At 38.3% G+C, this 23,502-nt stretch overlaps 1 protein-coding gene and 1 pseudogene across 2 annotated transcripts in view; one reads left to right on the top strand and one right to left on the bottom strand.

Moving 5' to 3' along the window:
• The window catches only part of LOC101977920 (melanoma-associated antigen 10), a 175,814-nt gene that overhangs the window by 7,352 nt on the left and 144,960 nt on the right, over window positions 1-23,502 (bottom strand). The window contains exons 12-14 of one of the 2 annotated variants that reach the window (XM_078034180.1): window positions 18,691-18,717; window positions 15,620-15,685; window positions 3,440-5,222 (exon numbers count right to left, since the gene is read on the bottom strand). The gene's annotated coding sequence lies outside the window, so the exon portion shown is untranslated. The remainder of the gene's footprint in view (window positions 1-3,439; window positions 5,223-15,619; window positions 15,686-18,690; window positions 18,718-23,502) is intronic. The other variant, XM_040286335.2, reaches the window with a different exon arrangement.
• Window positions 3,736-6,693, top strand: LOC101978203 (E3 ubiquitin-protein ligase RNF115 pseudogene; annotated as a pseudogene).

Below are 23,502 nucleotides of genomic sequence, written 5' to 3' on the forward strand. Positions count from 1 at the left end.
ATCCAGCCACCATGCTCAGAGCCTCTCAGATAGGAAATCAGGTAGAAGGCTGGATTCTGTGTGGCCTCCCCTATCTAGGATGGGGTCTATTCAGACCTCCCTCAGGGTTCCCATCTTAAATGTCTGGCAGTGCCTGGCCTCTCCCCTCTTCTGACTACAGAACTAACAGGAGCAGGGCAGGGTTGGTCTCATTTCTTGTGGAATGAGAGGTCTTGTAAGTCCTTGGCAACCATCAGAGCCTGAAATCCTCCCTCTGCTAACTTGTGCCTGTTACCTTCAGACCAAAGCATCCACGTTCTTGAGACTCTCAAGCTGGAAATGAGGGGGACTGCTCAGCCTGAGACCTCTGCTGTGAGTGTCCTGGAACTGACATCAACAGTAAGTGGGATTCTGTGGGATATCCTGTTCTGGGATGGGCAGACCCCTGGGTCCTCACTCTTGAGGATCCTTGTATTGCATCCTGACTTCTAACTAAATACTCCCTGGAAAATTATCCCTCTGTGCCATCTCAGTATTTGCTCAATTGGAAGTTTTGTACAAAATTATTTCGAACTCCAGGCTATATGCTGGATGTGGAAGTAGTAGCACTCCTGACCTGACAAAGAAACTCAACTTCCTTCACTACTCACACTTAGACTTTGGAAACCTTTTGTTTTAAAAGATTTATTTTCTACCCAGTAGAGGCTGAGCATGGTGATTTGGGGAGGTCCTATCTCTTTTGAGCTTCTCTAATGTTACTGTTCAGTGCAATTTTATTTTTATAACCCTTATCCATAGTGAGAAAAATATTGTACATTTCTACCAAGCATATATGTAAATCATACATATGTGTGCATCATGAAAAAATCGCTACCCTTACTATGTGTGATTCATTATGATAAATACTATTCCATTTCCAGGCTATTTATGTTGTATTAAAATAATATTTTTTAAAAATAGCTCTCATCAATTAAACAGTATTCACTGGTTATTAACAAAGATTCTTGGTGTCAGACTGCTTTTATCAACCCGTTTTTTTCTTGCTGTCCTGATATTACCATAGGGCTACTTGCATCTGTTGTCTGAGAGACTACCTCAGGTTTATGTAATGAACCAGGAACAGAGATTTTAAAACTTTGCTCTTACCTATCCTGTCACCTTGCCCTATATTGCTGGCTATGGACCCTCCCCACTTCACTTAAGCCCACAACTCCCTCACCCCAAATATAAGTTCAACACAGTCTTCAGTTTCCCATGAGGGTTTTCATGTTTTGTTGTTTAGATTATGTTGCAGATATTTTTTTTCATTCCCTCTTTTGTCACTTTCAGGTTTGAATTGAGAACAGAAAATGGGATTTTTGGAGTCTGAGCTTGACTGTCATCTTCATGGCTATAAGTAAAGCACTACATCTGTGAATAAATTGATATCTTCATAATACTGTGTACCCCATCAATGAATAGGAAGTACTGCTGTGTTTACTTGGGACTAAATTTTTTAATATATATATATATATATATATATATATATATATTTAGTTGTTGATAGACCTTTTTTTTATTAATATGTGGTGCTGAGAATCAAACCCAGTACCTCACACATGCCAGGCAAGTGCACTACCACTAAGCCATAGCTCTAGCCCTGGGACTAAATTTATCTACATCTATCAGCAAACTTTATAATAAGTTTTGCAAGTATTTATTTAATATAATTTTTGGATCTTGTTGTTCTTGTGATTAAGGTATTTTCTATTACATGTTCTAATGAGTTACTGCTTTTGTGTGGTAAGGCTGTTGATTTTGCTACAGTGACCTTATACTACCTGAAGTTTCTTATTCATTTCAGTATTCCATGTGCTGACTCCTTAAAATTTTCTAACTAGGTGATCATATTGTCACTGCTATGATCTGAATGTTTGTATCCCCCCAAAGTTCATGTTGAATTCCTAACCTCTCAGGCAATAGTATTAGGACCTACAGCCTTTGGGAAGTGACTAAGTCATGAGGATGAAACCTTCATGATTGTATTAGTACTTTTATAAAAAACACCCTAGAAAACAAGCTGGCCCCTTTCAGCATATGAGCACACAGCAAGAAGGTGCTGTCTATGAACCAGGAAGTGGGCCCTCTCCAGAAATCAGATTCACAAGAGCCCTGATCTTGGGCATCCAAGCCTCCAGAACTGTGAGAAATAAACTTCTGATTTTTTAAAATTCTGGTTTGTTATATATGACAGCAGAATGCATTATAATTCATATTACACATATAGAGCACAATTTTTCATATCTCTGGTTGTACACAAAGTATATTCACACCATTCATGTCTTCATAGATGCACTTAGGGTAATGATGTCCATCTCAATCCATCATCTTTCCTACCCCCATGCCCCCTCCCTTCCCCTCTCACCCCTTTGCCCTATCTAGAGTGCATCTATTCCTCCCATGCTCCCCCTCCCAACCCCACTATGAATCAGCCTCCTTATATCAGAGAAAACATTTGGCCTTTGTTTTAGTAGAATTGGCTAACTTCACTTAGCATTATATTCTCCAATTCCATACCTTTACCTGCAAATGCCATGGTTTTATTCTCTTTTATTACTGAGTAATATTCCATTGTGTATATATGCCACAGTTTGTTGATCCATTCATTTACTGAAGGGCATCTAGGTTGGTTCCACAGTTTAGCTATTGTGAATTGTGCTGCTATAAACATTGATGTGGCTGTGTCCCTATAGTATGCTGTTTTTAAGTCATTTGGGTATAGATCGAGGAGTGGGATAGCTGGGTCAAAAGGTGGTTCCATTCCCAGTTTTCCAAGGAATCTCCATACTGCTTTCCAAATTGGCTGCAACATTTTGCAGTCCCACCAGCAATGTATGAATGTGCCTTTTTCCCCACATTCTCACCAACATTTACTATTGTTTGTCTTCATAATAGCTGCATCCTGACTGGGGTGAGATGAAATCTTAGAGTAATTTTGATTTACATTTCTCTAATTGCTAGAGATGTTGAACATGTTTTCATATATTTGTTGATTGATTTTATATCACCTTCTGAGAGGTGTCTGTTCAATTCCTTGGCCCATTTATTGATTTGGTTATTTGGGGTTTTTTTGGTGCTTAGCTTTTTGAATTCTTTATATATGCTAGAGATTAGTGGTCTATCTGGTGTGTAAGTGGTAAAAATTTGCTCCCAATGCTGTAGGCTCTCTATTCACCTCACTGATTATTTCTTTTGCTGAGAAGAAGCTTTATAGTTTGAATTCATCCAATTTATTAATTCTTGGTTTTAATTCTTATGCTATAGGAGTCTTATTAGAAGTAGGGGCCTAATCCGATATGATGGAGATTTGGGCCAACTTTTTCTTCTATTAAATGCAGGATTTCTGGTTCAATTCCTAGGTCCTTGACCTACTTTGAGTTGAGTTTTATGCATGGTGAGAGGGGAGTTAGAAACTGAGTACCTGGCCAGACAGAGTTCCAAACTGGGAGTTGCCTCCACTGAAGATGGTGATAAAGGTGACCCAAGATGGAGGTGCCTGCTTTCGGTGATGGGGTGTCGGGTCTGGTGGGAGAGCCGAGTGATCTGTTGGACGATGAATTCAGAGATGAGCTCTGTGGAGTGCAGTGTGTGGCTGTGGCTGACTTCAGAGCCTGTGTGAGGTTCCCAGGTGCAGGCAAGCTATGGCACATAGGGGGACTATCTCCACTGCTACAGAGTCCCAAGATGGCGGTGACCAGGGGTGCCCCACGTTAGTAGATGGGGGTCCACATGGGAGTGGTGGCCAGAGTTCCTGTGCGTGGGAAGCTGCTGGATGCCCTGCGTGGGAGCAGTGACAGTGATATCTGTCAGGGTGCTCATGGTCCCACTTGGGTACCTGGTTATCCTTCGTGGGCAGTAATTGGGAGACCTACTGTGATGCTGAGGCCTGGAGCCCTGGATGGGCACGGTAACCTGATTTCTGCATGGGAGCAGGAATATTGCTCTCAGAGAAGTAGATTCTCACTACTTGAGTTCCAGGTCACGGAGCGACACAGAATGCTGCCTCCCTCTGGCCCACCAGCTTGGATCCACCCCAAATTTCTGATTTATATAACCTACCCAATCTGTAATATTTTATTAGAGTAGCCTGAAAAGTCTAAGTCACCAGATATTATCTCTTTCCTTTCCATGGTAATACCTATTACTTATTTTGTACACAGTTTTCTGGCTTTGTGTTCCAGTACAGTTTTGGATAGCATATATCAATATCTTCTCCTTGACTTTAACAGGCATTTTTTATTAACATGTAATAAATGTACATATGAATGGGTTACACTGTGAAATTTCAACACTGTCTATTAAGTAATCAGTATAATTAGCATTTCTCTCTCCATGTCATTTATTTTCAGAGGCTTCTAATGCCTCTCTTTTAGATCTTCATAAAAGATCATGTATTAGGTTATTGTGAATTATAGTCATCCCACTGTGCTGCTGAACACCCAAACTTATTCCTTCTGTGTAACTGTACTTTGGTAGCGTTATCCAACCTTTCTCTATCCTTCCTTCCCTTCTCTTCCCACCCTCTAGTAAACTTTTTTGTTGGAATCCACGAATTAATTGTGGGCAAGTCTGAGCCATCTCTAAGCAGAGGTGAGCCCCTTAGAGAACTCTCAATATTATTTTATCAATCTGAGACTGCTTCATTGCTTTGACAAACATCCTGCTTAAAGAGAATTCTGTGATATTGCAGAATTTACTAGCTCAGATAGTCCTAGGTTCAAACACAACTCCCTGGAGGTAGAGAGAGACACCAGTGCCGCAATTAGCCTTGTGGTCCAACTGCCTGGAAGAGGAAGAATTACTGCACAAGTGATAAGTCTCCAACCAGGCCAACTTTCCCACAGCCTCCACTTCTTGTTTACCATGAAAAACTATTCCATACTATAAATTCCTTAACTATAAATAAAGTATTCACAAGCTTTTTCCCTTGGTCAGAATCAGACCCATCAGGTCTCTTCCACCTGTCAAGACCCCTGCTTTAAACCTATTTTTCTGTGTCCTTTGTTTTTTCTTAATACTACTTTTCAGAATTTTAATTCCAGTTGGCCCACACCTCCTAGGGTTACTTACTCTGTCCCCATGCAGGCTGCGGGTGAGACTTCTTTTTTCACTTTCCACATATGAAGGAGAACACACAGTACTTACCTCTTTCTGTGTATGGTTTATTTCACTTAACACAGTATCCTCAAGTTCCATCTATTTTGCTGCAAATTAAAGGATTTCATTTTTATTTATGGCTGAATAGTATTCCATTGTGTATACATGCACATTTTCTTTATCCATTCACACATCAGTTAGCACCTCAGTTTTTGCTATATCTTACCTATTGTGAATACCACCACAATAGGAGTACAGGCATCGTTTTGGCATGCTGATTTTATTACCCTTGCATATAAATGCAGAAAGGGGACACTTGGATCATATGGTAGATTTATTTTCAGATTTTTGACCAAACATTTAAGGAAGAACTAACATCATTTCTCTTAGAACTATTCCAACCTCATTCTACAAGAGCCACAAAACTCTGTTATAGATACAATAACAAAGAAAACTGCAGAGCAATATCCTTGATGAACATAGGTACAAATAAAGTCTCAAGAAAATACTATAAAATTGAGGGACTCTTTTTCCTACTTTTCTTAGGTGCTAGAAAGTGGGCAGCTGGGTTCCTGCCTAGGATGCCACCTCTCTGGGTCCTGTGGACACTGGAGCTGTGGGATGCACCAAGGAGGTAGCAGTGGGAAGGTGGTGACCTGGTCAGGGACTGGCTGGCCACTCTCTCACACAGCTATGGCAGAGAGAAAATTGGTGGAGTTGGTGGAGGGTTCAGTGACTTGGGCAGACATGGGTGCTGCTGTAGCCACACATGGGTTTTTAAGCCACTTTTACAAGAGCAATTTCAGCCCCAGATTACTGTTTTTTCAGGTGGTGGTAGCAGCTGGATAAAAAATAGCAAATCAACACATTTCACAGAGCTTTGAGGCCATTTGGATCACATGATGTTTTTCCAAGAGTTTAGATCATTTCTAAGTAGCAATCTACTGGACCGAGATAACAAAGCTAATGAGAAGGGTCACCAAACTCACACTGACTTCTTGGGACAAAGTCAGCCTTCAAGGCTGCCAATGACTCAGAGTTATAGGTCTCAAAGAAATACTAACCCTATCCTGACAGAGCTCTAGTTATTGAGGAAATAAAACAGATGCTTGCGTGATTTTTGCAAATTCTGCAATTCTTGGATTCCCATACACTTTTTATTGGAGCAGGATACTGCACTTCAACCCTGGGAACTGTGCTTGGGGTCAAATAGTGTTTGATGCCATTGTAATTCAGCTTTTAGGACAACTGGAAAACATAGGGTCTCCCCTAGTCAATGAGGAAAAAATAATTTCATCTTTTCTAACAGTGATAGTAACTGAGTAAAAGTTGATGTGGGTTTAGAATGTCTAGTATGCCAAGAAGATTACACAATTGAAAAAGAAGTCCAGTAGTTATAGCAATCACTTCTTCCACAGCAGTTGTACTGTACCACGGATAGAACTACATGACACATGTCCTGTATGTGGAAAAAGCTTAAATGGTGAGCATTCTACTCTGCAAACCCGGAGCTCTGAGGCTTCTGCAAGCAATAGATTTAGCAGTGACAGCCAACTACATGACGGATGGACTTATTGAAACTAAAGACCACAGTTGAACCAGGCCTGTCTGTGATAGTCTTCTTACCATGGCTATAAATTGTATCAAAACAAAAAAATCATAGATGGATTTGGGAATCACATAAGAAACTCCAACCCATAATGTTAATGCAATGAGTGTTTTTCTTCTCTAAGATAGTATCTACAGATGGAAAAAAAATACTAGCAAATTGAACCTAACAGCATATTACATAATCATTCACTGTGATCAAGTGGGATTTATCTCAGGGATGCAAGGATTGTTCCACATACACAAATCAATAAACATAATACATCACCTCAACAGAATAAAGGATAAAAATCATGTGATTATCTCAATTGATGCAGAAAAAGCATTCAATAAAATTCAACCTCCTTCCATGATAAAAATTTTGAACAAGTTAAATATGGAAGGATCATAACTCAACATAATAAAGGCTGAATATGACAAACCTGCATCCAACATCCTACTCAGTAGGGAAACCTGAAAACATTTCCTCCAAGATCTGGAACAAGATAAGAGTGTCCACTTACACAACTTTTATTTGATACAGTACTTTAAGTTTTAGCCAGAGCAGTCAGACAAGAGAAGGAAATGAAAGCATACGAATAAGAAGGGAGAAAGTCAAATTATGCCTGTTTGCAGATGACATGGTTCTATATTTAGAAAAATCTAAAGACTCCACCAGAAGACTATTAGGAATGAAACACATTCAGTGAAGTTTCAGGACAAAATCAACATACAGAAGTTAGTAGTACTTTTAGCCACCAATAACAAAGTTCTTGAGAAAGAAATAATGAGAGCACTTCTATTCACCAAAGCTACAAAAAATAAATACCTAGGAATAAATAATAACTGATAAAGTGGAAAACCTACTAGATGAAAATTCAATACACTGGTGAAAGAAATTGAAAAGGGCACACCCACAAATAACACATACACATTTAAGTATGTTTGCTGTAGATTTTAAGAAATGAAAATTTCCTTCTAAGTTTGCTAGAAAATTTACCTGGAACTAGTGTTGAATTTCTTTCAAAGGTTTTCTTCTCTACCCATTGATGCAATCAAATATTTTTTTCTTGTTATGGGCTAAATTGTGTTCTCCCATATTCATATGTTGAAACCCTCACCTCCAGTACCTCAGAACATGATTCTAACTGGAGACAGGGCCTGTAAAGAGGTATGGCAAGGTCAAATGATTTCACATGGATAGGCCTTAATCCAATATGACCAGTGAAAATGGATTAGCACACATACACACAGAGAAGGAAGACTGTGAATATGCAGAGAGAAGACAGCCATCTATAGCCAAATAAAGAGGCCTCTGAAGAAACCAACCCTTCTGATACCTTCATGTTGGACTTCAAGCTTCCAGAACTGAGGAAATAAACTTCTACTACTTAAACTACTCAGTCTGTAGTACTTTATTGTAGCAGTCCTAGAAAATTAATACATTATTCTAATTTGTTACAGAATTACAGTAGAAAGTGTTTTCCAATGTTAAATCATGTTTTCATTCCTCAGACATAGTTTATTTGTTCATTTAATTCATGGCTGTTTTAATATGCTGTTATTTATTTATTTAGCATTATTTCCTGCCATGTGAGTGAGCTTGGCTTAGTTCTTTTCATGGTGGATGAGGGTGGTGGTAACGGTGGTGTTCTTATCTACTTTATTTAATCAAGAAGAACTAGTCTATTTCTATATGAACTGGCTTGGTCATTTTTACTCTAAAAGTGGTCCATTTTACTTAGAATTTGAAATTTAATGGCATGATAATTATAATAACTTTTATCATTATGGAAGTTCTCAAACCAGAACCAGTAGAGGAAACAGCATAATGATCCAATATACCTGCCACTATGCATCAACAATCATAGATATCACCCACCCTTATCTCTGCTACTGGAATAATGTGAAGCAAATCTAAGACATCACACCATTTCTTCTCTGAGTATTTCAATATGCATTCTTTTTAATGTACATCTTTTAGATGTACATAGTATTTAGATGTACATAGTATCTTTATTTATTTTTGTGTGGTGCTGAGGATTGAAACCAGTGCCTCACATGTGCTAGGCAAGCACTCTACCTCTGAGCCACAACCCCAGTCCCTTCTAAGTCATTTGTAAGCTATGGGTCCTCCCTATATCCCCCCTTTTTTCCTGGCAATTAATTTGTATTGTTCATTAATTTAAAAAACCACAGCTGGGCACCTTAGCACACACCTGTAATCCCAGTGGCTCAAAAGGCTGAGGCAGGAGGATTGCAAATTCAAGGCCAGCATCAGCAACTTAGTGAGGCCCTAAGCAACTTAGCAAGATCCTGTCTCTAAATAAAATATAAAAAAGGCTGGGGATGTGGCTCAGTGTTTAAGTGCTGCTGGGTTGAATCCCTCATACCAAAACAAACAAACGGAAAAAACAAAAAAGCATAGGTCTTTGTTCTGTCTCCCATAGTCTAGATTTTACTGATTGCAACACTTTGGTATCCTTTACATGATCTTCAGCTCCCTATACTTATTTAAATTGAAAGAGCTTGAAGCTTGGTCAGATTTTTGTTTTCTTATTTTTCAAAACCATTTATAGGTGATGCTGTGTACTTTCATTTGAAGGCACAGAAGGTCTGGTTCTCTCCCTTTGTGCTGATGTTGGCAGATATTGTTGATCATAACCATTATCCATTAACCCATTAACAGAGTGATAATTCTGTTGCTTTTTTTCCTTTCTTTTTTTTTGGTGGGGGGAGTACTGGGGATTGAACTCAGGGGCACTCAGCCGCTGAACCAAACCCCCAGCCCTATTTTGTATTTTATTTAGAGACAGGGTCTCACTGAGTTGCTTAGCACCTCACTTTTGCTGAGGCTGGCTTTGAACTTGAGATCCTCCTGCCTCAGTTTCCCAAGCCTCTGGGATTACAGGCATGTGCCACTGTGCCCTGCGGTAATTCTTTTCATCTCTTCTTAGTTTGTTAACTGAAATAATGCTATAAGTAGAAATATTTACTTGCCCATCATTTCGTTATCCTGAAGGAAAGATGAAATACATTTATTATATTCTCTTACAACATTTAAGTCTTTTCTATGTCTATATTTTTAGAATTTTATTTAGCATATATTGTTTATTTGTGCTGTTTTCTTCAGTAATTTATCATATTTGCAAAATGTCCATTTTTAAAATTTTTTTTAAGTTGTTGAGGGACCTTTATTTTATTTATTTGTATGTGGTGGTGAGAATCAAACCCAATGCCTCACACATGTGAGGCAACCATCCTACCACTGAGCTACAACTCCAGCCTGCAAAATGTACATTTTTAAAGTATTTTCAAATAGCTAACTTTTCAAAAATATTTTTAGCTGCTGATAGACCTTTATTTTATTTATTTATAAGTGGTTCTGAGATTCAAACTCAATGCCTCACCCATGCCAGGCAACTGCATTACTGCTGAGCCTTAGCTCCCAGCCCTGTCAAATAGCTAACTTTTGTTATTTGGTCTATCATTTTCTATTTTATTACTTCTACATTTAATTTCATTACTTCCTACCTTCTGCTGCTGAATAAAGGGAGACATTGGGCTAATGAATGCCATTCTCAAACCACCATAGAGGATGCTCCGTTATCAAAAAATGGACAAGGACCCAGTGTTTACCCACGATATCATGGAGAAAAGCATCAGGCTCCATTGCTGAAAAACTGACTGGGGGGCCCAATGCTCCGAGGCCCACAACCACAAATATACGGGGCAATGGAGGAACCCAGCAACACCATCAGGGTAGTGCCCAGGACACATTATCCATTAAATCCCTCATCAGAAAAACCAGAGGGAACACAGGGTTGGACATCTGCGCCTCCGCCAGAGCAGTACTAACTCCAGAGATGGGAGTTCATATCATTCCCACAGGAGTAAAAGGACCTCTTCTCCAAGGAACAGTAGGCTTATTATTGGGACGCAGTTCTTCTACTCTAAAAGGACTTATGATAAGTCCTGGGGTAATTGATCCCAATTATGAAGGTGAAATAAAAATTATAGGTAGTTCTCCAAGAGATATATCAGTAATTTCACCAGGAGATAGAATAGCACAGTTATTAATAATACCCAGCCTTCATGATAAATTTTCCAGTCGTACTGTAGAAAGAGGTTCCAGGGGATTAGGCTCCACATGTGTAGATTGGGCTATGCTGTCTTTAAATTTAGATTCTTGCCCAATGCTAAAACTAAATATTCAAGGACATGAATTTAATGGGCTACTGGATACAGGTGCAGACCTTAGCATCATATCTCATCAAGAATGGCCAAAACATTGGCCATTACAACAAGCCACTCAAACACTTCAAGGCCTAGGAGTAGCGACTAATCCCCATAGAAGTGCAATGGTATTAGATTGGAAGGATCCTGAAGGATGTGAAGGAACTATACAGCCATATGTATTGGATCATCTTCCTATTAATTCATGGGGACAAGATGTCCTAGATCAATTAGGTTTGACATTAACAAATAACATCAATCCAAATGTGCCCACTATTAGGGCTAGACAAGGTTTTAGGAAAGAAAAAAGATTAGAAGAACAAGAACAAGGTATAGCAGCACCAATTCAAATAGATCAAGGAATAAATAGACATGGATTGGGTTTTCAGAAAGGGCCACTGAGACAATCAAAATTACTTGGAAAATCAGAAAGACCAGTGTGGGTTCCTCAGTGGCCCCTGACTAAAGAAAAGATACAAGCAGCCCATGACCTGGTCAAACAACAATTAGCAAAGGAACATATACAACCTTCCATATCTCCCCATAATACACCCATTTTTGTCATCAAAAAGAAATCTGGTAAATGGAGATTATTGCAAGATTTAAGAGCCATTAATAATGAGATGCTTATTATGGGACCTGCTCAATCGGGGATTCCCCAATTGTCTGCTTTGCCAAAAACCTGGTAAGTTTTAGCTATAGATATTAAAGATTTTTTTTTTTTCAATTCCAATTCATCCTGAGGATAGTCCACGTTTTGCGTTTACTATCCCTGCACTGAATCATGAAGGTCCTGATCAGAGATATGAATGGAAAGTACTCCCTCAAGGATGGCTAACAGCCCAACTATGTGTCAAATTTATCTTAACAAAGCAATCCAGCCACTTAGAAATCAAAATCCTTAACTACAAATATTTCACTATATGGATGATGTATTGTTAGCACACAAAGATAAAAACACATTGCTAGAATGTTATGCCACACTTACAAACTTATTAAAAATTATAATCTAGACATAGCAATAGATAAAGTACAATTAAATTTTCCAAATATTTAGGAGTTCTATTATCCTCAACCATGGTCCATCTACCAAAATTTCAATTACGAGTAGATCAACTCAAATCACTTAACGACTTTCAAAAGTTATTGGGAGACATAAATTGGATAAGGCCTTATCTAGGTATACCAACAGGAGAGTTGGGACCTTTATTTGATATTCTAAAAGGTCCATCAGATCCAAATTCACCCCGCATGTTAACGCCTGAAGCAAGAAAGGCATTAAAAATTATTGAAACATATATGGAAAATATGCATTTGGATAGAATTGATATAACTTTGCCTTTATTATTTATTGTACTACCAACAAAAAATATTTCTACAGGAGTATTTTGGCAAGAAGGTCCATTATTATGGATACATTTATCTTATTCTCCTAACATTATTCTTACTAGGTATCCTGAGGCTGTAGGACAATTAATACTCGAAGGAATAAAAGCAGCAAAGGGAGTGTTTGGAATTTCTCCCAATAAAATTATTACTCTATATACTATGGATCAAATTGATGAGTTAGCTAATGAGTTAAATACTTGGGCAATAATCATGTGTAAATCTAATGTTTCATTTGATAACCACTGACCATCTAATCCTTTGTTGTCTTTTTGATCTTCGCATCCTGTAGTTTTTCCAAAAATGACAAGAAAAATACCTATCATGAATGCTCCAAATATATTCACTGATGGGTCAAATAATGGTACAGCAGCAGTAGTTGCCCCTGATCAAACTTTTACATCTTTAGTACCCAAACAATCAGCTCAAAAGGTAGAGCTTAATGCAGTATTACAAGCTTTTGTGATGTTTAAAGATTCTGTATTTAATTCATTTTCTGATAGTCAGTATATAGTTAATGCTATAGTATCCCTTGAAGATGCTGGTAGGATTTCCCCTTCCTCTACTGTTTTCTTTTGCTTTCCACTATACAAAGTCTAATCTGGGACAGAAAAGATCCATTCTTTATAGGACATATCAGCACATACAGGATTGCCTGGAGCCCTTAGTTTGTGCAATGATTTAGCAGATAAATCTACACATGACATACATATTTTCTCCACAATAGAAGAAGCTATAAATTTTCATAAAAGGTTCCATCTCAATGCTAATACTTTACAAAAGCGTTTTAAAATAACTAAGGAATAGCCAGACATATAATAAAACAATGTCAATATTGTGTGACCTTTTTACCACAAGTTAATCTTGGAGTCAATCCTAGAGGACTGATACCTAACCATATTTGGCAGATGGACATCACACACTTGCCAGAATTTGGAAAATTAAAATATTTGCATGTTACAGTTGATAGTTCTTCTGGATTTTTGATTGGCTCTCTTCATGCCAGAGAAAAAACTAAAGATATTATAGCTCATTGCTTACAAAATTTTGCCACTGTGGGCATTCCAAAACAGTTAAAAACAGATAATGGTCACGTGATTTAAATGGTTTAATTTAAAATGGGTAAACAGCTGTTGAGGATTGTTTTAATATGTGGACAAATAAGGAGGTTAACAGATCTGTTTGTTTACTTTCACCTTTCCTTTTCATTATATTTAATAATTCTGTTCAGGATAATGTAAATTGTTCAGAAAATTGTTTTCTTAGTACCTTTTGAAATGTTACATATTTTTTTTTAGCCATCATTGCCAGAATTCCTATCTTCATCCCAGTGCCGGTGAAGACAAAGATAAAACCAAACTACAGCTTCTTCGATAGCTATCACAGTAAACTGTATAAACTGATGCATCAATGAATAATAACTCAACAAGTAATGCTCAATCAAGGAGTCAATTTACTTTGGGAGGAAATGGACATATTGATAGATTCCTCTGCTTTGAAATGCTTGCAGAACTTGCCTGGACTATGTATCATTTGTATGCATTGTGAACTATCTGTTGGTGCAGCAAATTGTGGTAATGCTGGAGTATCTTTGCTGATGGTGTCACCGGTGGTACAATTTTTCAAAGGAGCCATAAATTGGCTTAGTGTCATGGCATTTCTGTATCCTCCTCCCTTCTGCTAGTGATGGTCTAAAATTTGGGGGCCAACAGAGGTGAGGCAAAGAACCTCACCCCCCCACTGGCACCAAGGCTAAATTTGGGGGCCAACAGAGGTGAGGCAAGAACCTCACCCCCCCACTGGTGCATAGGCCTATCCACAAGTATGGCTGTATGCTGGACCGGTAGTCAGTGATGGGTATGATCCAATTGCAGTGGTACCAACCTAAGATAGGAGGCTGACGTCTTGAGGTCAGCTCATCCGATGACGGGTAAGAGCCATATATAGTATTGGACAGCCTAACAGGCACATCCCTAAGCCAAATGCTTGGTGCTTAAACAGAAGGGAGGAGATGCTGAGAGCCAGAGTAGGAATGATGCATGGCATCTTTGGTTGAAAGGTGAAGGCAGCAAGCCATTGAGATGATAATGGTTATGTAAAGATGTGTATTCAATTGGATTTTAGTCCCCTGCTGTCCGCCTTGGCCTGCTACTTTGGAGCTCTGGGGGGGGGGGGACACGACTGCCAGAGAGTTCCCATTGGTTGGGGAAGTGCGGTACAAGGGATTTCTGGAGGAGGGATTTCCAGTTGATGTGGTGTGTCCCGGGAGAAGGCCACATGCGTGGCGTTCGTGGGAGTTTTGGAAATAAAGTTTATTCCTGCTTGAGTGGCTCATGATTTTGTGCCCAGGCAGACTGCGGCATTCTGCTACTTTAGGTTTAACGTACTATTAATTCTCCAGCTTCTTGGATAGCCTTGATTCCTAAATATGGTTTTCTAATATACCTAAGATTGTACATTTCCCTCTGAGTAGCACTTGGGTTGCTTCACACTGGTAGAATTATATGGATTTAAGTATATTGCCTCATGTTTTTACAAGTTAAATATACCACACTATAACTTGTACTATTTGAATTTATATATAAATAAGAGTACAGTAAAATTATTTTATTATAATATATAATTACGCTAATATATTTATTATAATATATATTTTATGTTGTATATATGTATATACATATATACATATATATCTATATCTATCTATATATATATATATATGCTAGGAAGACTAAAATTATTTTTGAGTAAACTATAAGGCAATGAGATGTATGTGGCAGTTTCAAGATCCAGTGGTATTCTGTTTGTTGCTTTTTTAAAATTAATTATAGAAGAGACTTAAACATATTTAACATCTGGGGCTGGGGATGTGGCTCAATCGGTAGCGCGCTCGCCTGGCATGCGTGCAGCCGGGGTTCGATCCTCAGCACCACATACAAACACAGATGTTGTGTCCGCCAAGAACTAAAAAATAAATATTAAAAAAATTCTCTCTCTATCCCTCTTAAAAAAACATATTTAACATCTGATAATAAATTAGTTTATTCAAGGAATGTGAAGGAGTCTAATACTAGAAAAATCAGTCAATATTATAGGCTGCATGTAAAAGGGATTGGGGCTGGGGCTGGGGCTCAGTGGCAGAGTATGTGTGAGGCATTGGATTTGATCCTGCACACCACATACAAAAATTAAGCAAATAAATAAAGGCATGCTGTCCATCTACAACTACAATTTTTTTATAAAAGGGAGGGATTGTGGACTGAGGCTGTGACTCAGACGTAGGGCACTCACCTACCATGTATGAGGCACTGGGTTCGATCCTCAGTGTCACATAAATGTAAAATAAAGATATTGTGTCCGCCTAAAACAAAAAAAAATAAATATTAATAAAAAGGGATTGTCCAGGTAAAAAGAAACCATAGAAAATATTCAATACATATGGAATTTAATGCAGGGAATTAGTTATGCAAGTGATGCAGAAACCAATTGGGAGAGTTGGGAAACCCAATTTTCAACATAAGGAAATCACTCCCACCTACAGGATGGAGGGACAGAGGAAAGAGTGTTACTGGGAACTAGGTATAAGTTCCACAGGTTGGAGGGCCACGGTGGGCTAATCTGATGGGGCCAGAGCTACGAAGAATATGTAGCCACTGAAGGAAAAGTCATCTGGTACAAAAGAAAGAGAAAGAGAAAAAGTCTGGATGCTCTATCCTTATGGGTTCTAATCTTTTGTTGCTCTGTCTGTTGGCTGAACCAAGATGGCCACAACATACTGGGTAGTCTAGCAATTGGAGCCTGCAGGGGTCAGCCTGTATGTAGAATAGGGCAGAACAGGAGAAGAGCAGGGAGAGATCTGAGGCCAAACAAGCCCAGAAGAAATACCATGTTCACATATTAAATGAGAAATGTCATATTTCACCTGATATAGAAATGTGTTTAATAATCCATGTTGCTCCCATTCCACATCTTTCCAAGCCCAGAATAGATTAAGCACCCTTTTCTGTGCTCCCCCTCTTAACATAGCATTCATTTCCAAGCTGTGATTGCTAGTTTACTTGTCTGTCCTCTCCATTTAACTAAAAGCTGCACAAGTGTAAAGACCATGCTGTGTCTCCCACAGTATCCACAGTGTCTGCATACTGCTTGGAGCAGTGTGCACTCTAAATATTTATTGTTGAATCATTTAATTTTCCGTTGCTTTTGAATTGTTAAATAAAATATATAATTATTTCAACTTTATAATTTTTTTTTCAAGTGCAATATCACACAAAAGATATGATTACAGAAATGCAAACACAGAAACTGATTATGGCAACTGCTTTCATCTAGTCAGATTATACTCTTACTGGAAGTACATTGTCCAATCTAGGAATCACATTATTCATAATATTTACCTGCCTGTGTTTTAAAGACATAAAATTAGAAATCTATCAAGGCTCGGAAGTGAAGGACTTATGGAAGGTATATGTTGATAACCTCAAGAAAAGGATATTCAAAAGTGAGTTTTCTTTTTTCTCACAAATTACTTTAGTAATGGAATTTTCTCAAAAATAGTAAGTATAAAATAGAACTATTAATCTCAAAGATTGACAGAATATATTTTCACCCAGGATCTAATAGAAAAATAGACAAGGCCACCTAGCTTGGGTGTCCTAAATGACTTTAGTATTGCATATCTATCTACCCGGAAAAAAATTCTCTCCATAGCACATCATTCCCAACATTTAGATCACACAATCATAAATGTGCAGCATTGGAAAGTGACTTTGGAAAGGATCTAGTCTAGTCATCCACTGCATCTTGGATACACTAGTTGTTAGAAATTTCTTTATTTAAAGTCCAAAATTTGTCCTTGTGTAACCATTCACTCATGAGTTCTACTTCTGCTTTGTGGAACCACACTGAGTTTAACTAAACAACCAATTGACAACCCTTCTTGTTTGAAAATAGCCAACGTATTGTTCTCAAGTCTTTCTCATCAAAATAAACATACTCATTTCTTTCAAGGTTTCCCTGTATATCACAGTGTCTAGACCTTTGCTGTCCATCACACTAGCCTCTAGCCATTTGTGGTTATTTAAATTTAAATTAATTAAAATTAAATATTTGCTTCCTCACTCATACCAGCCACAGTTGATGTACTCAAAAGCCACATCAGGCAAGTAGCCACTGAACTGGGAAAACACTGCAAAAAATACTATTGGTCATCGCTGGTCTAGACATTTTATTATCTTCATATCTATCTGCATTCTGGAAGTTTTATATACATTGGATTTTCCCCATAGACTATTATATCTCATAGTTCAACCAGAGAACTAAAAACACCAGGATCCAGGACTTCACATGAAAATCATGTTGTTTCCTATGAAATGCATTGATCTATAAATTTGATTCCTACTTCTAGCATGTGAATATATATATATATATATATATATATATATATATATATATATATATATATATAGTATTGAATCCAGGGGCCCTTAATCACTGAGCCACATCCCCAGCTCTTTTATGTATTTTATTTAGAGACAGGGTCTCATTGAGTTTCTCAAGTTCGCACTAAATAGCTAAGACTGACTTTGAACTCAGAATCCTCCTGCCTCATTTTCCCAATCTGCTGGGATTATAGGCGTAAACCCATGCCCAGCTGATTTTTAACATTATAGCAGTTTTCTTTTTCTTTCTTTGTTTCTTTTTTTTTTTTTTTTGTACTAGGGATTGAACCCAGGGGGGTTCAACAACTAAGCCATATCCCCAGTCCTTTTAAAAATTTTTGTTTACAGATAAGGTCTCAGAGCCTCTTTAAATTGCTGAGGCTGGCTTTGACCTCATGATCCTCCTGCCTCAACCTTTGAGCTGCTGGGACTACAGGTGTGTGCCACCATGACTGGTGTTGCAGCAATTTGAAGACCAGAGATTCTAAACTTTTTGAAGAATTCTAGTAACTCTCCCTGGTATGTGTTAGTACAATGTCCATATATGTATACACTTTCATTTGGTAATGATTTACTGAAAACCTTTCCTGCTTGAACATAGGCAGTTTTTATCCTAGTTTTCAAGCCAGAGAGTTTAATATTCGTGCAGATGCTGCAAGGACAGGCTCTGGGAACATATGGGCAAGTCAACCTCCCACTTGGGTTCCCAGCACGTCCCCATGTGGACTACTATCTCTCTCCCTGATCCCCAGCTGCTGATACCATCACTGCTCCTAATTTGAGCCCTGTCACTCCACTGATACATGATGCCCAGACTGCACTGACCATATACATATGTGCCCTGACAGCTATGCCAATTGCTCAGCATGCACACAGCCTCTGCCTATGGAGCCTGGAGTCCTGATGTCAGGCCTGGCATATGTACCTGCTTCATTGTCCCATCGGACTTCCCCTAGAGAAAACAGATCAGAGATATAATTATTAAGAAGTTCAAGTTTTCAACAGCAAAGCATTAAACTAAGCACAGAGCCTTTCTAAAAATGGGACCCTATGCATGAGCACAGGTCATGTGTACATGAATATAGTCCTGCAATAAAGTTAAATAAAAATAAATATTTATTTTCTTGATGAATATGAGGGGACTGTCAGAAGATTCCTTTAATAGTAGAAATAAGAGGTCATGAGAATATTAAAGAGGGCAGTTGAGGTAGGAATGAAAGAGTAGGAGTGTCTTCTTTAGGCATTTTTAATAGGTGACCAAAATTCAAGTCTAACCTTATATACAAAAAGGAAAATTAATGGCTCACATAACCAAACCAAAGAATATGGATGTTTTTGGCCTCAGAACTCTTGGAATTGAAACCTCAAATACCATGAGGTTGCCCCTCTTTCATAGTCCCATTCTCTCCTTTGTGTGTTGTTATAGTTATATGAGGTATCCCCCAAAAACTCATGTGTGAGATAATGCAAGAAAGTTTATAGGTGAAATGATTGGGTTAGGAGAGCCTTAACCTTATCAGTGCATTAATCACCTAATAGGGATTAGGGGTGGTGACTGTAGGCAGACAGGGTATAGCTGGAGGAGGTGAGTCATGCAGGGGCTTTGGGGGTATATATTTTGTTCCTGATGAGTGGAGCTCTCTCTGCTTCATGTTTATCCTGTCCTTAGCTGTTTTCTTCTACCACACCTTTCCAACTTGATGTTCTGCTTCACCTGAGGCCCAGAGCAATGGAGTTGGCTCTAGGCCTCAGGTAAAGCAGAACATCTGAGACCTCTGAAATGTGAGCATCAAATAAAGTTTTCTTCTAAAATTGTTCTTCTCATGGTTTTTTTTGTTGTTGTTGTTTTGTTTTGTTTTGTTTTTGGTCAAAGTGGCAAAAAAGCTGACTGAAACGTGCCTACCTCTATGACCAAGGAAAATTGACTGCTCTACTAGAATAACTTGGTTTGAGAAGCAGCAGCAGCAATTTCCTTCCAAGAAGATAGAGCTGTTCCCAAGAGGTCATGAGAGGCAGGAATAATAATCTAAGCAATATAAACTATAGATATAGTTTCTAAACAAATGTCAGACTCTTTTGAACACTTTAAAAATATAGATGGATGCTGTGCGAGGCAGTTCCTTATTCCTCCTAAATAGAAGAAAGCAAATTTATACCTTCCTTTTCCTATCCTCAGGCTATTCTTTTGATATAAGGAAAGGATATGTCAAAAAGGGCTCACAAAGTGAAATAACAGAAGTTTTAATTATCTGTCTCTTTGAGGTTTTCACCCCTTTGTTCACCTCCATTAAAACTAATAATAAAGTTAACACAAATGCCAGAAACTATCCCAGTAAAGCAAAACAAAAAACAGAAAACTCCACATTCAAAAATCCTACACATATCTATACTTTAAAAAAAAAACATTTATTTTTTTAGTTGTAGGTGGACACAATACCTTTGTTTTATTTTTATGTGGTGCTGAGGATTGAACCCAGTGCCTCACACATGCTAGGCAAGTGCTCTACCACTGAGCCACAGCCCCAGCCCACATATCTATACTTTCAATAATTTTTAAAATTATTATTATTTATTTATTTATTGAAATAAATATGAATGGACATGAAACCACTGAGCCACATCCCCAGCCCTTTGCATTTTTTATTTTTATTTTGAGACAGGATCTTGCTAAGTTACTTAGGACCTCATTAAGTTGCTGAGGCTGGCTTTGAACTTGTGATCCTCCTGCCTCAGCCTCCTGAGTCACAGGGCCCTGGCTTATTTTACATATTTTAGATAAGAAAGATGAAACCTGGAACCAAAATCTTTGATCTTTCCTGGTCCCACCAGATTCAGGTAAGTGAGAACATAAAGAATATCCTAATGTGAGTGCCTAATCAAATACTGGATGCTAGATAGATAAGAGTTAAGGGTTCTATTTTCTTAGTCATTGAGAGAGTAAGCCAAATGCAGACAAGTAGGGGTGGGGAGTGACTGCACTGGATGATTGATCAAAAAGGTGATTTCTCTGATCTTGCCCTTTCTCCAGTGTACTCCACTCTCAGGGGCAGACTATTCTTCAAGTGCAGCTCTGACCAGCTCTACTGAGACTCAAAAGTTAAACTTCTTATTCTTTTTCTGGTCCTGTGGATTGAGCTCAGGCACTCTATCACCAATCTACAACCCCAGCTTTTTATTTTGAGACATGGTCTTGCTAAGTTGCCCAGGCTGACCTCAAACTTGCGATCCTCCTCCCTTAGCCTCCCTGTAGTTGGTATTACAGGCATGTGAGACCATACCTGGGTAAACTTCTTATTCTGATGAAATAACCAAACTGTCACCTCACTTTCTGGGTTCATCTTTTTCCCAACTCAGGAAGCCATAATGCCATACAAAATTGACTTCTTACCAGACCCTGAGTGCTAATTATCCTTCAAGGCTCAGTGCAGATGCCACTAACTCCCTCTGCCTTCCCCAAACTGCAGTTCCTAACATCCTGGCAGTACTTCATCCTTCTATTGCTTATCACAGTTTGCCTGAGCTTGGCATGATTTGCCTATATGTGGGTCTTCCCTTCTAGACTGTATATTCCAGAATTAAGTGCACAGCCTGACACAATAATTATTTAAGGGCAGCAAAGAACTAAGAAGAAGGTGCCAAAGATTGCTTTCAGCATCAAAATAGCACATGCCTGTCCTCACCACACAAATCATATGCTAGAGGATGGTGTGGTGGTAGCTAAAGTATAGTGACAATCACAAATTAACTAAGGACAAGGTAATTGGCAAAAGACCACATCATAGCTTCATTCTGGCACCTATTGGTATTTGGTGGGGGGGGGGATAAATTATTTATTTATATTTTTTCATTCATTCTAATTTGTTATTTAAAAAAGTTTTTAAATTTTTCTTTTAATGAGGCTGGAGTTGTGGCTCAGCGGTAGAGCGCTCACCTCACACATGCAGGGCCCTCGATTCGATCCTCAGCACCACATAAAAATAAATAAATAAAATAAAGGTATTGTGTCCAACTACAAGTAAAAAATAAATATTTTTTAAAAATTTTCTTTTAAAATATTTGTATCTTGTGTTTTTAGTTATACATGATAGTAGAATGTATTTTGACAGTTCATACATACATGGAGTATCACTTCGCATTCTGTGGTTGCACATGATGCAGAGCCACACTGCTTGTGTATTCAAATATGAACATAGAAAGTTATATCTGATTCATTCTACTGTCTTTACCATTCCCATTCCCCCTCCCTTCCTCCCCTGTCAAATCCAGTGAAACACCACTCTTCCTTATTTCACTTAACATTATAGTCTCTAGTTCCATCCATTTATTGGCAAATTCCATGATTTCATTCTTCTTTAAGGCTGAGTAATATTCCATCGTGTCTGTATACCACATTTTCTTTATACATTCATCTATTCAAGGATACCTAGGCTGTTTCCATAGGTTAGTTGTTGTGAACTGAGTTGCTATAAACATTGATCTGATTGCATCACTATAATATGCTGATTTTAAGTCTTTTGGGTTGATACCAAGAAGTGGGATAACTGGGTCAAAGGATGGTTCATTCCAAGTTTTCTGAAGAATCTCCATACTACTTTCCAGAGTGACTGCACCAATTTTCAGTCCCACCAGCAATGTATATCTTTTGCCCCACATCCTCGCCAACATTTATTGTTGATTGTATTCTTTTTCCTTTTTGGCGGGGGGGAGGTGGTTACCAGGAATTGAACTCAGGGGCACTTGACCACTGAGCCACATCCCCAGCCCAATTTTGTATTTTATTAAGAGACAGGGTCTCTAAATAGTTGCTTAGCACCTGGCTTTGAACTCGCAATTCTGCCTTCGCCTCCTGAGCTTCTGGGATTACAGGTGGGCACCATCCCGTCTGGTTGTTAGTTGTATTCTTGATAATTGCCATTCTGACTGGAGTGAGATAAAATCTCAGTGTAGTTTTAATTTGCATTTCTCTAATTGCTAGTGATGTTGAACAATTTTTCATATATTACTTGACTGATCATACTTTTTCTTCTGTGAAGTGTCTGTTCCATTCTATTAGGCATTTTTCTAGATTCCATGTGATACAAATTCTTCTACCTCATGTTGTCCTTGAAATTTTCTTACAGATGCAAGGTCCAACAGAAATATAATGTTTGCCCCATAGATAATTTCTTAAATTATTTTTTTTTATTTTAAGAAATCAAACTGGGGGGCTGGGGTTGTGGTTCAGCGGTAGAGCACTCACCTAGCATGTGTGAGGCTCTGGGTTCAATGCTCAGCAACACATAAAAAAATAGATAAATAAAATAAAGGTATTGTGTCTAATTATAACTAAAAAATAAAATATTAAAAAAATAATCAAACTGGGCTGGGGTTATGGCTCAGTGGCACAGCACTTGCCTAGCACATGCGAGGCCCTGGGTTCGATCCTCAGCACCACATAAAAATAAATAAAGATAATTATACTACCAGATGCAGTTGTAAGAAATAATACAAAGAGATTCCATGAACACTTCATCCATTTTCTTTGTATGACATTTCACAAAACTATAAACAACAGCACAATTGTGACATTGACACAGATTGACTCGAGATCCAAATCATTCCCATCACCATAAGGATTTCCTCAAGCTGTGCAATCCTATGTACTCTACTTCCCTTCCTACTCCCACTTCTTTAACTCGGGTTACCACCAACAGGTTCTACATTTCTACATTTTTATAATTTCAAGAATGTTATGTAA

The sequence above is a fragment of the Ictidomys tridecemlineatus genome, chromosome X (genome assembly GCF_052094955.1).
Source record: "Ictidomys tridecemlineatus isolate mIctTri1 chromosome X, mIctTri1.hap1, whole genome shotgun sequence".
Taxonomy (NCBI): Eukaryota; Metazoa; Chordata; class Mammalia; order Rodentia; family Sciuridae; genus Ictidomys; species Ictidomys tridecemlineatus.